The sequence below is a fragment of the Hypanus sabinus genome, chromosome 6 (assembly GCF_030144855.1).
Source record: "Hypanus sabinus isolate sHypSab1 chromosome 6, sHypSab1.hap1, whole genome shotgun sequence".
In the NCBI taxonomy this organism is placed as follows: domain Eukaryota; kingdom Metazoa; phylum Chordata; class Chondrichthyes; order Myliobatiformes; family Dasyatidae; genus Hypanus; species Hypanus sabinus.
This window is the reverse complement of record NC_082711.1, coordinates 129,138,055-129,153,684: the sequence shown is the minus strand read 5'-3', so window position 1 is coordinate 129,153,684 and position 15,630 is coordinate 129,138,055.

Here is a 15,630-nt window from a genome sequence, read left to right as displayed (position 1 = left end):
TCCAACAATCTGACCACCCCCACCCTCGGGACAGAGAATATAACCAACAATCTGACGCCCCCCCCCCACACTCGGACAGAGAATATATCCAACAATCTGACTCGCCCCACTCTCGGGACAGAGAATATATCCAACAATCCGACCCCACCCCACCCTCGGGGACAGAGAATATATCCAACAATCTAACCACCCCCCTCCCACCCACCGGACAGAGGAATATATCCAACAATCTGACACACCTCACACTTGGGACAGAGAATATATCCAACCATCTGACACGCCCCACCCTCGGGACAGAGAATATATCCAACCATCTGACCCCCCCCCCACCCTCAGGACAGAGAATATATCCAACAATCTGACAACCCCCCACCCTCGGGACAGAGAATATATCCAACAATCTGACACCCCCCCACCCTCGGGACAGAGAATATATCCAACAATCTGACCACCCCCCACCCTCGGGACAGAGAATACATCCAACAATCTGACCAAGGCCCCCCACCCTCCGGACAGGGAATAAATCCAACAATCTGACCCCCCCACCCTCGGGACAGAGAATATATCCAACAATCTGAGCTCCCCCACCCTCGGGACAGAGAATATATCCAACAATCTGAGCTCCCCCAGCCTTGGGACAGAGAATATATCCAACAATCAGACCCCCCCATCCCCGGACAGAGAATATATCCAACAATCTGACCACCTCCCACCCAACCTCCGGACAGAGAATATATCCAACAATCTGACCCCCCCATCCTCCGGACAGAGAATATATCCAACAATCTGAGCTCCCCCCCCCTCGGGACAGAGAATATATCCAACAATCTGACACACCCCCACCCTCGGGACAGAGAATATATCCAACAATCTGAGCTCCCCCCACCCTCGGGAAAGAGAATATATCCAACAATCTGAGCAACCCCCACCCTCCGGACAGAGAATATATCCGACAAACTGACCATCCTCACCCTTGGGACAGAGAATATATCCAACAATCTGACCCCCCCACCTCGGAACAGAGAATATATCCAACAATCTGAGCTCCCCCACGCTCGGGACAGAGAATATATCCAAAAATCTGACCACCCCACCCTCCGGACAGAGAATATATCCAACAGTCTGACCCTCCCACCACAACTCGGGTCAGAGAATATATCCAACAATCTGAATCGCCCCACTCTCGGGACAGAGAATATATCCAACAATCTGACCACACCCCCCCCCACCCTCGGGACAGAGAATATATCCAACAATCTGACCAACCCCCCTACCCTCCGGACAGAGAATATAACCAACAATCTGAGCTCCCCCACCCACCGGACAGAGAATATATCCAACAATCAGACACACCCCACCCACGGGACAGAGAATATATCCAACCATCTGACACCCCCCACCTCAGGACAGAGAATATATTTAACAATCTGACACCCCCCCCCCACCCTCGGGACAGAGAATATATCCAACAATCTGACCACCCCCACCCTCGGGACAGAGAATATATCCAACAATCTGACCATCCCCCCCACCCTCCGGACAGGGAATATATCCAACAATCTGACCCCCCATCCTCGGGACAGAGAATGTATCCAACAATCTGAGCTCCCCCACCCTCGGGACAGAGAAATATATCCAACAATCTGAGCTCCCCCACCTCGGGAACAGAGAATATATCCAACAATCAGACCCCCCCATCCTCCGGACAGAGAATATATCCAACAATCTGACCACCTCCCACCCACCCTCCGGACAGAGAATATATCCACAATCTGAGCTCCCCCCACCCTCGGACAGAGAATATATCCAACAATCTGACACACCCCCACCCTCGGGACAGAGAATATATCCAACAATCTGAGCTCCCCCCACCCTCGGGACAGAGAATATATCCAACAATCTGAGCACCCCCCACCCTCCGGACGAGAATGTATCCAACAATCTGACCATCCTCACTCTTGGACAGAGAATATATCCGACAATCTGACCCCCCCACCCTCGGAACAGAGAGTATATCCAACAATCTGAGCTCCCCCACCCTCGGGACAGAGAATATATCCAAAAATCTGAACACCCCACCCTCCGGACAGAGATATATCCAACAGTCAGACCCTGGCACCCTCGGGACAGAGAATATATCCAACAATCTGACACACCCCACCCTCCGGACAGAGAATATATCCAACAATCTAACCCCCCCCCCCACCCTCCGGACAGAGAATATATCCAACAATCTGAGCTCCCCCAACCCTCCGGACAGAGAATATGTCCAACAATCTGACACCCCCCCCACCCTCGGGACAGAGAATATATCGAACAATCTGAACCCGCCCCCACCCATGGACAGAGAATATATCCAACAATCTGAGCTCCCCCCACACTCGGGACAGAGAATATATCCAACAATCTGACTCGCCCCACTCTCGGGACAGAGAATGTATCAAACAATCTGACCCGCCCCCCACCCTCGGAACAGAGAATATAACCAACAATCTGACGCCCCCCCCCACACTCGGGACAGAGAATATATCCAACAATCTGACCCCCCATCCTCGGGACAGAGAATATATCCAACAATCTGAGCTCCCCACCCTCGGGACAGAGAATATATCCAACAATCTGAGCTCCCCCACCCTCGGGACAGAGAATATATCCAACAATCAGACCCCCCCATCCTCCGGACAGAGAATATATCCAACAATCTGACCACCTCCCACCCACCCTCCGGACAGAGAATATATCCAACAATCTGAGCTCCCCCCACCCTCGGGACAGAGAATATATCCAACAATCTGACACACCCCCACCCTCGGGACAGAGAATATATCCAACAATCTGAGCCCCCCACCCTCGGAACAGAGAATATATCCAACAATCTGAGCTCCCCCACCCTCGGGACAGAGAATATATACAAAAATCTGAACACCCCACCCTCCGGACAGAGAATATATCCAACAATCTGAACCCGCCCCCACCCATGGGACAGAGAATATATCCAAAAATCTGAACACCCCACCCTCCGGACAGAGAATATATCCAACAGTCTGACCGTCCCTCCCTCGGTACAGAGAATATATTCAACAATCTGACACACCCCCACCCTCCGGACAGAGAATATATCCAACAATCTAACCCCCCCCACCCTCCGGACAGAGAATATGTCCAACAATCTGACACCCCCCCGACCCTCGGGACAGAGAATATATCGAACAATCTGAACCCCCCCCCACCCATGGGACAGAGAATATATCCAACAATCTGAGCTCCCCCCACCCTCGGGATAGAGAATATATCCAACAATCTGTCCCCCCCCCACCCTCGGGACAGAGAATATAACGAACAATCTGACGCCCCCCCCCACACTCGGGACAGAGAATATATCCAACAATCTGACTCGCCCCACTCTCGGGACAGAGAATATATCCAACAATCTGACCGCCCCACCCTCCAGACAGAGAACATATCCGACAATCTGACCCCCCCCCCATCCTCGGGACAGAGAATATATCCAACAATCTGACCCCCCCCCCCCACGCTCCGGACAGAGAATATATCCAACAATCTGACCATCCCCACCCTCGGGACAGAGAATATATCCAACAATCTGACACCACCCCACCCTCCGGACAGAGAATATATCCAACAATCTGACTATCCCCACCCTCGGGACAGAGAATATATCCAAAAATCTGACCACCCCACCCTCCGGACAGTGAATATATCCAACAGTCTGACCCTCCCACCCTCGGGACAGAGAATATATCCAACAATCTGACCACCACCCACCCTCGGGACAGAGAATATATCCAACAATCTGACCCCCCCCACCCTCGGGTCAGACAATATATCCAAAAATCTGACCCCCCCACCCTGCGGACAGAGAATATATCCAACAATCTGACCACACCACCCACCCTCGGGACAGAGAATATATTCAACAATCTGACCCCCCCCCACCTCGGGTCAGAGAATATATCCAACAAACTGACCACACCCCACCCTCCGGACAGAGAATATATCCAACAATCTGAGCTCCCCCACCCTCGGGACAGAGAATATATCCAACAATCTGAACCCCCCCACCCTCGGGACAGATTATATATCCAACAATCTAACCATCTCCGCCCTCCGGACAGAAAATATATCCAACAATCTGAGCTCCCCCTACCCTCCGGACAGAGAACATAACCAACAATCTAACCATCCCCGCCCTCCGGACAGAAAATATATACAACAATCTGACCCCCACCCCACCCTCAGGACAGAGAACATATCCAACAATCTAACCATCCCCGCCCTCCGGACAGAAATATATCCAACAATCTGAGCTCCCCCAACCCTCCGGACAGAGAATATGTCCAACAATCTGACACCCCCCCACCCTCGGGACAGAGAATATATCCAACCATCTGACCCTCCCCCACCCTCAGGACAGAGAATATATCCAACAATCTGACACCCCCCCACCCTCGGGACAGAGAATATATCCAACAATCTGACACCCCCCACCCTCGGAAAGGGAATATATCCAACAATCTGACCACCCCCACCCTCGGGACAGAGAATACATCCAACAATCTGACCATGCCCCCCACCCTCCGGACAGGGAATAAATCCAACAATCTGACCCCCCATCTCGGGACAGAGAATATATCCAACAATCTGAGCTCCCCCACCCTCGGGACAGAGAATATATCCAACAATCTGAGCTCCCCCAGCCTTGGGACAGAGAATATATCCAACAATCAGACCCCCCATCACCCGGACAGAGAATATATCCAACAATCTGACCACCTCCCACCCACCCTCCGGACAGAGATATATCCAACAATCTGACCACCCATCCTCCGGACAGAGAATATATCCAACAATCTGAGCTCCCCCCCCCCCTCGGGACAGAGAATATATCCAACAATCTGACACACCCCCACCCTCGGGACAGAGATATATCCAACAATCTGAGCTCCCCCCACCCTCGGGACAGAGAATATATCCAACAATCTGAGCAACCCCCACCCTCCGGACAGAGAATATATCAACAATCTGACCATCCTCACCCTTGGGACAGAGAATATATCCAACAATCTGACCCCCCCCACCCTCGGAACAGAGAATATATCCAACAATCTGAGCTCCCCCACCCTCGGGACAGAGAATATATCCAAAAATCTGACCACCCCACCCTCCGGACAGAGAATATATCCAACAGTCTGAATCGCCCCACTCTCGGGACAGAGAATATATCCAACAATCTGACCACCCCCCCCCCACCCTCGGGACAGAGAATATATCCAACAATCTGACCAACCCCCCTATCCCTCCGGACAGAGAATATAACCAACAATCTGAGCTCCCCCACCCACCGGACAGAGAATATATACAACAATCTGACACCACCCCACCCTCGGGACAGAGAATATATCCAACCATCTGACACCCCCCACCCTCAGGACAGAGAATATATACAACAATCTGACACCCCCCCCCACCCTCGGCACAGAGAATATATCCAACAATCTGACCACCCCCCACTCTCGGGACAGAGAATATATCCAACAATCTGACCATCCCCCCCACCCTCGGACAGGGAATATATCCGACAATCTGACCCCCCATCCTCGGGACAGAGAATATATCCAACAATCTGAGCTCCCCCACCCTCGGGACAGAGAATATATCCAACAATCTGAGCTCCCCCACCCTCGGGACAGAGAATATATCCAAACAATCAGACCCCCCATCCTCCGGACAGAGGAATATATCCAACAACCTGACCACCTCCCACCCACCCTCCGGACAGAGAATATATCCAACAATCTGAGCTCCCCCCACCCTCGGGACAGAGAATATATCCAACAATCTGACACACCCCCACCCTCGGGACAGAGAATATATCCAACAATCTGAGCTCCCCCCACCCTCGGACAGAGAATATATCCAACAATCTGAGCACCCCCCACCCTCCGGACGGAGAATAAATCCAACAATCTGACCATCCTCACTCTTGGGACAGAGAATATATCCAACAATCTGACCCCCCCACCCTCGAACAGAGAATATATCCAACAATCTGAGCTCCCCCACCATCGGGACAGAGAATATATCCAAAAATCTGAACACCCCACCCCTCCAGACAGAGAATATATCCAACAGTCTGACCCTGGCACCCTCGGGACAGAGAATATATCCAACAATCTGAGCTCCCCAACCCTCCGGACAGAGAATATGTCCAACAATCTGACACCCCCCCCCCCACCCTCGGGACAAAGAATATATCGAACAATCTGAACCCCCCCCCACCCATGGGACAGAGAATATATCCAGCAAACTGAGCTCCCCCCACCCTCGGGATAGAGAATATATCCAACAATCTGACCCCCGCCCCACGCTCGGGACAGAGAATATAACCAACAATCTGACCGCCCCCCCCCCACACTCGGGACAGAGAATATATCCAACAATCTGACTCGCCCCACTCTCGGGACAGAGAATATATCCAACAATCTGACCACCCCCCCCCCACCCTAGGGACAGAGAATATATCCAACAAACTGACCCACCCCACCCTCGGGACAGAGATATATACAACAATCTGACACCCCCCCCACCCTCGGGACAGAGAATATTGCCAACAATCTGACGCACCCCCCGCACACTCGGGACAGAGAATATATCCAACAATCAGACCCCTCCATCCTCCGGACAGAGAATATATCCAACAATCTGACCACCTCCCACCCACCCTCCGGACAGAGAATATATCCAACAATCTGAGCTCCCCCCACCCTCGGGACAGAGAATATATCCATCAATCTGACACACCCCCACCCTCGGGACAGAGAATATATCCAACAATCTGACCCCCCACCCTCGGAACAGAGAATATATCAACAATCTGAGCTCCCCCCCACCCTCGGGACAGAGAATATATCCAAAAATCTGAACACCCCACCCTCCGGACAGAGAATATATCCAACAGTCTGACACTCCCACCCTCGGGACAGAGAATATATCCAACAATCTGACACACCCCCACCCTCCGGACAGAGAATATATCCAACAATCTAACCTCCCCCACCCTCCGGACAGAGAATATATCCAACAATCTGAGCTCCCCCAACCCTCCGGACAGAGAATATGTCCAACAATCTGACACCCCCCCCCCCACCCTCGGGACAGAGAATATATCGAACAATCTGAACCCCCCCCCACCCATGGGACAGAGAATATATCCAACAATCTGAGCTCCCCCCACCCTCGGGATAGAGAATATATCCAACAATCTGTCCCCCCCCACCCTCGGGACAGAGAATATAACCAACAATCTGACGCCCCCCCCCCACACTCGGGACAGAGAATATATCCAACAATCTGACTCGCCCCACTCTCGGGACAGAGAATATATCCAACAATCTGACCGCCCCACCCTCCAGACAGAGAACATATCCGACAATCTGACACCCCCCATCCTCGGGACAGAGAATATATCCAACAATCTGACCCCCCCCCCACGCTCCGGACAGAGAATATATCCAAAATTCTGACCACCCCACCCTCCGGACAGAGAATATATCCAACACTCTGACCCTCCCACCCTCGGGACAGAGAATATATCCAACAATCTGACCACCACCCACCCTCGGGACAGAGAATATATCCAACAATCTGACCCCCCCCCCCACCCTCGGGTCAGACAATATATCCAAAAATCTGACCACCCCACCCTCCGGACAGAGAATATATCCAACAATCTGACGCCCCCCCCCCACACTCGGACAGGGAATATATCCAACAATCTGACTCGCCCCACTCTCGGGACAGAGAATATATCCAACAATCTGACCGCCCCACCCTCCAGACAGAGAACATATCCGACAATCTGACCCCCCCCCATCCTCGGGACAGAGAATATATCCAACAATCTGACCCCCCCCCCCCACGCTCTGGACAGAGAATATATCCAACAATCTGACCATCCCCACCCTCGGGACAGAGAATATATCCAACAATCTGACCAACCCCCCTACCCTCCGGACAGGGAATGTAACCAATAATCTGAGCTCCCCCACCCACCGGACAGAGAATATATCCAACAATCTGACACGCCCCACCCTCGGGACAGAGAATATATCTAACCATCTGACACCCCCCACCCTCAGGACAGAGAATATATCCAACAATCTGACACCCCCCCCACCCTCTGGACAGAGAATATATCCAACAATCTGAGCTCCCCCCACCCTCGGGACAGAGAATATATCCAACAATCTGAGCTCCCCCACCCTCGGGACAGAGAATATATCCAAAAATCTGAACACCCCACCCTCCGGACAGAGAATATATCCATCAGTCTAACCCTCCCACCCTCGGGACAGAGAATATATCCAACAATCTTACACACCCCCACCCTCCGGACAGAGAATATATCCAAAAATCTGACCCCCCCCCCACCCTCGGGACAGAGAATATATCCAACAATCTGAGCTCCCCCACCCTCAGGACAGAGAACAAATCCAACAATCTAACCCCCCCCCACCCTCCGGACAGAGAATATATCCAACAATCTTAGCTCTCCCAACCCTCCGGACAGAGAATATGTCCAACAATCTGACACCCCCCCCCCACCCTCGGGACAGAGAATATATCGAACAATCTGAACCCCCCCCCACCCATGGGACAGAGAATATATCCAACAATCTGACCCCCCCCACCCTCGGGACAGAGAATATAAGCAACAATCTGACGCCCCCCCCCCACACTCGGGACAGAGAATATATCCAACAATCTGACTCGCCCCACTCTCGGGACAGAGAATATATCCAACAATCTGACCACCCCCCCCCCCACCCTAGGGACAGAGAATATATCCAACAATCTGACCCCACCCCACCCTCGGGACAGAGAATATATACAACAATCTGTCACCCCCCCCCCCACCCTCGGGACAGAGAATATAACCAACAATCTGACGTCCCCCCCCACACTCGGGACAGAGAATATATCCAACAATCTGACCACCTCCCACCCACCCTCCGGACAGAGAATATATCCAACAATCTGAGCTCCCCCCACCCTCGGGACAGAGAATATATCCATCAATCTGACACACCCCCACCCTCGGGACAGAGAATATATCCAACAATCTGACCCCCCCACCCTCGGAACAGAGAATATATCCAACAATCTGAGCTCCCCCACCCTCGGGACAGAGAATATATCCAAAAATCTGAACACCCCACCCTCCGGACAGAGAATATATCCAACAGTCTGACCCTCCCACCCTCGGGACAGAGAATATATCCAACAATCTGACACATCCCCACCCTCCGGACAGAGAATATATCCAACAATCTAACCTCCCCCACCCTCCGGACAGAGAATATATCCAACAATCTGAGCTCCCCCAACCCTCCGGACAGAGAATATGTCCAACAATCTGACACCCCCCCCCACCCTCGGGACAGAGAATATATCGAACAATCTGAACCCCCCCCCCACCCATGGGACAGAGAATATATCCAACAATCTGAGCTCCCCCCACCCTCGGGATAGAGAATATATCCAACAATCTGTCCCCCCCCACCCTCGGGACAGAGAATATAACCAACAATCTGACGCCCCCCCCCCACACTCGGGACAGAGAATATATCCAACAATCTGACTCGCCCCACTCTCGGGACAGAGAATATATCCAACAATCTGACCGCCCCACCCTCCAGACAGAGAACATATCCGACAATCTGACCCCCCCCATCCTCGGGACAGAGAATATATCCAACAATCTGACCCCCCCCCCACGCTCCGGACAGAGAATATATCCAAAATTCTGACCACCCCACCCTCGGGACAGAGAATATATCCAACAATCTGACCACCACCCACCCTCGGGACAGAGAATATATCCGACAATCTGACCCCCCCCCCACCCTCGGGTCAGACAATATATCCAAAAATCTGACCACCCCACCCTCCGGACAGAGAATATATCCAACAATCTGACGCCCCCCCCCCCCACACTCGGGACAGAGAATATATCTAACAATCTGACTCGCCCCACTCTCGGGACAGAGAATATATCCAACAATCTGACCGCCCCACCCTCCAGACAGAGAACATATCCGACAATCTGACCCCCCCCATCCTCGGGACAGAGAATATATCCAACAATCTGACCCCCCCCCCCCCACGCTCTGGACAGAGAATATATCCAACAATCTGACCATCCCCACCCTCGGGACAGAGAATATATCCAACAATCTGACCAACCCCCCTACCCTCCGGACAGGGAATGTAACCAACAATCTGACACCCCCCCCACCCACCGGACAGAGAATATATCCAACAATCTGACACGCCCCACCCTCGGGACAGAGAATATATCTAACCATCTGACACCCCCCACCCTCAGGACGGAGAATATATCCAACAATCTGACACCCCCCCCACCCTCGGGACAGAGAATATATCCAACAATCTGACCACCCCCACCCTCGGGACAGAGAATATATCCAACAATTTGACCATCCGCCCCACCCTCCGGACAGCGAATATATCCAACAATCTGACACTCCCCCCACCCTCGGGACAGAGAATATATCGAACAATCTGAACCCCCCCCCACCCATGGGACAGAGAATATATCCAACAATCTGAGCTCCCCCCACCCTCGGGATAGAGAATATATCCAACAATCTGTCCGCCCCCACCCTCGGGACAGAGAATATAACCAACAATCTGACGCCCCCCCCCCCACTCTCGGGACAGAGAATATATCCAACAATCTGACTCGCCCCACTCTCGGGACAGAGAATATATCCAACAATCTGACCGCCCCACCCTCCAGACAGAGAACATATCCGACAATCTGACCCCCCCCATCCTCGGGACAGAGAATATATCCAACAATCTGACCCCCCCCCCACGCTCCGGACAGAGAATATATCCAAAATTCTGACCACCCCACCCTCGGGACAGAGAATATATCCAACAATCTGACCACCACCCACCCTCGGGACAGAGAATATATCCAACAATCTGACCCCCCCCCACCCTCGGGTCAGACAATATATCCAAAAATCTGACCACCTCACCCTCCGGACAGAGAATATATCCAACAATCTGACGCCCCCCCCCCCACACTCGGGACAGAGAATATATCCAACAATCTGACTCGCCCCACTCTCGGGACAGAGAATATATCCAACAATCTGACCGCCCCACCCTCCAGACAGAGAACATATCCGACAATCTGACCCCCCCCCCGTACTCGGGACAGAGAATATATCCAACAATCTGACCCCCCCCCCCCACGCTCTGGACAGAGAATATATCCAACAATCTGACCATCCCCACCCTCGGGACAGAGAATATATCCAACAATCTGACCAACCCCCCTACCCTCCGGACAGGGAATGTAACCAATAATCTGAGCTCCCCCACCCACCGGACAGAGAATATATCCAACAATCTGACACGCCCCACCCTCGGGACAGAGAATATATCTAACCATCTGACACCCCCCACCCTCAGGACAGAGAATATATCCAACAATCTGACACCCCCCCCACCCTCGGGACAGAGAATATATCCAACAATCTGACCACCCCCACCCTCGGGACAGAGAATATATCCAACAATTTGACCATCCGCCCCACCCTCCGGACAGCGAATATATCCAACAATCTGAGCTCCCCCACCCTCGGGACAGAGAATATATCCAACAATCTGAGCTCCCCCACCCTCGGGACAGAGAATATATCCAAAAATCTGAACACCCCACCCTCCGGACAGAGAATATATCCATCAGTCTAACCCTCCCACCCTCGGGACAGAGAATATATCCAACAATCTGACACACCCCCACCCTCCGGACAGAGAATATATCCAAAAATCTGACCCCCCCCCCCCACCCTCGGGACAGAGAATATATCCAACAATCTGAGCTCCCCCACCCTCAGGACAGAGAACAAATCCAACAATCTGAGCACCCCCACCCTCCGGACGGAGAATATATCCAACAATCTGACCATCCTCACTCTTGGGACAGAGAATATATCCAACAATCTGACCCCCCCCACCCTCGGAACAGAGAATATATCCAACAATCTGAGCTCCCCCACCCTCGGGACAGAGAATATATCCAAAAATCTGAACACCCCACCCTCCGGACAGACAATATATCCAACAGTCTGACCCTGGCACCCTCGGGACAGAGAATATATCCAACAATCTGACACACCCCCACCCTCCGGACAGAGAATATATCCAACAATCTAACCCCCCCCCCACCCTCCGGACAGAGAATATATCCAACAATCTGAGCTCCACCCACCCTCGGGACAGAAAATATATCGAACAATCTGAACCCCCCCCCCCCCACCCATGGGACAGAGAATATATCCAACAATCTGAGCTCCCCCCACCCTCAGGATAGAGAATATATCCAACAATCTATCCAACAATCTGACTCGCCACACTCTCGGGACAGAGAATATATCCAACAATCTGACCACCCCCCCCCCACCCTAGGGACAGAGAATATATCCAACAATCTGACCCCACCCCACCATCGGGACAGAGAATATATACAACAATCTGTCACCACCCCCCCACCCTCGGGACAGAGAATATAACCAACAATCTGACGTCCCCCCCCACACTCGGGACAGAGAATATATCCAACAATCTGACTCGCCCCAGTCTCGGGACAGAGAATGTATCAAACAATCTGACCCCCCCCCCACCCTCGGGACAGAGAATATAACCAACAATCTGACGCCCCCCCCCCCCACACTCGGGACAGAGAATATATCCAACAATCTGACTCGCCCCACTCTAGGGACAGAGAATATATCCAACAATCTGACCACGCCCCCCACCCTCCGGACAGGGAATAAATCCAACAATCTGACCCCCCACCCTCGGGACAGAGAATATATCCAACAATCTGAGCTCCCCCACCCTCGGGACAGAGAATATATCCAACAATCTGAGCACCCCCCACCCTCCGGACGGAGAATATATCCAACAATCTGACCATCCTCACTCTTGGGACAGAGAATATATCCAACAATCTGACCCCCCCACCCTCGGGACAGAGAATATATCAAACAATCTGAGCTCCCCCACCCTCGGGACAGAGAATATATCCAAAAATCTGAACACCCCACCCTCCGGACAGACAATATATCCAACAGTCTGACCCTGGCACCCTCGGGACAGAGAATATATCCAACAATCTGACACACCCCCACCCTCCGGACAGAGAATATATCCAACAATCTAACCCCCCCCCACCCTCCGGAAAGAGAATATATCCAACAATCTGAGCTCCCCCAACCCTCCGGACAGAGAATATGTCCAACAATCTGACACCCCCCCCCACCCTCGGGACAGAGAATATATCGAACAATCTGAACCCCCCCCCACCCATGGGACAGAGAATATATCCAACAATCTGAGCTCCCCCCACCATCGGGATAGAAAATATATCCAACAATCTGACCCCCCCCCCACCCTCGGGACAGAGAATATAACCAACAATCTGACGCCCCCCCCCCACACTCGGGACAGAGAATATATCCAACAATCTGACTCGCCCCACTCTCGGGACAGAGAATATATCCAAAAATCTGACCACCCCCGCCCCCACCCTAGGGACAGAGAATATATCCAACAATCTGACCCCCCCCCCTCCGGACAGAGAATATATCCAACAAGCTGACCATCCCCACCCTCGGGACAGCCCCACCCTCGGGACAGGGAATATATCCAACAATCTGACCTCCCCCACCCTCGGGACAGAGAATATATCCAACAATCTGAGCTCACCCACCCTCCGTACAGAGAATATATCCAACAATCTGAACCCCACCACCCTCGGGACAGAGAATATATCCAACATTCTGACCCCCCCCCCACCCTCGGGACAGAGAATATATCCAACAATCTGAGATCCCCCACCCTCGGGACAGAGAATATATCCAACAATCTGAGCTCCCCCCACCCTCCGGACAGAGAATATATCCAACAATCTGACACCCCCCCCCCCACTCTCCGGACAGAGAATATATCGAACAATCTGACCACCCACCCCACCCTCCGCACAGAGAATATATCCAACAATCTGACCTCCCCAACCCTCCGGACAGAGAATATATCAAACAATCTGAGCTCCCCCCACCCTCGGGACAGAGAATATATCCAACAATCTAAGCTCCCCCCACCCTCCGGACAGAGAATATATCCAACAATCTGACACCCCCCCCCCACCCTCGGGACAGAGGATATATCCAACAATCTGAACCCCCCCACCCTCGGGACAGCGAATATATCAAACAATCTGAGCTCCGCCCACCCTCGGGACAGAGAATATATACAAAAATCTGAGATCCCCCACCCTCGGGACTGAGAATATATCCAACAGTCTTATCCCCCCACTCTCGGGACAGAGAATATATCCAACAATCTGACACCCCACCACCCTCGGGACAGAGAATATATCCAACAATCTGACCCCCCCACCCTCGGGACAGAGAATATATCCAACAATCTGACCATCCCCACCCTCCGGACAGAGAATATATCCAACAATCTGAGCAAACCCCCCCACCCTCGGGACAGAGAATATATCCAACAATCTAACCATCCACACCCTCCGGACAGAGAATATATCCAACAATCTGACCATCCCCACCCTCCGGACAGAGAGTATGTCCAACAATCTAAGCTCCCCCCACCCTCCGGACAGAGAATATATCCAACAATCTGACGCCCCCCCCCACCCTCGGGACAGAGAATATATCCAACAATCTGACCCACCCCACCCCCCGTACAGAGAATATATCCAACAATCTGACCATACCCACCCTCGGGACAGAGAATATATCCAACAATCTGACCCCCCCCCCACCCTCGGGACAGAGAATATGCCCAACAATCTGACCACCCCCCCTACCCTCCGGAGAGAGAATGTAACCAACAATCTGAGCTCCCCCACCCACCGGACAGAGAATATATCCAACAATCTGACGCCCCCCACCCTCGGGACAGAGAATATATCCAACCATCTGACCCCCCCCCACCCTCAGGACAGAGAAAATATCCAACAATCTGACACCCCCCCACCCTCGGGACAGAGAATATATCCAACAATCTGACCACCCCCACCCTCGGGACAGAGAATATATCCAACAATCTGACCATCCCCCCAACCCTCCGGACAGGGAATATATCCAACAATCTGACACCCCACCCTCGGGACAGACAATATATCCAACAATCTGAGCTCCCCCACACTCGGGACAGAGAATATATCCAACAATCTGAGCTCCCCCACCCTCGGGACAGAGAATATATCCAACAATCAGACCCCCCCATCCTCCGGACAGAGAATATATCCAGCAATCTGACCACCTCCCATCCACCCTCCGGACAGAGAATATATCCAACAATCTGACCCCCCCATGCTCCGGACAGAGAATATATCCAACAATATGAGCTCCCCCCCACCCTCGGGACAGAGAATATATCCAACAATCTGACACACCCCTACCCTCGGGACAGAGAATATATCCAGCAATCTGAGCTCCCCCCCACCCTCGGGACAGAGAATTTATCCAGCAATCTGAG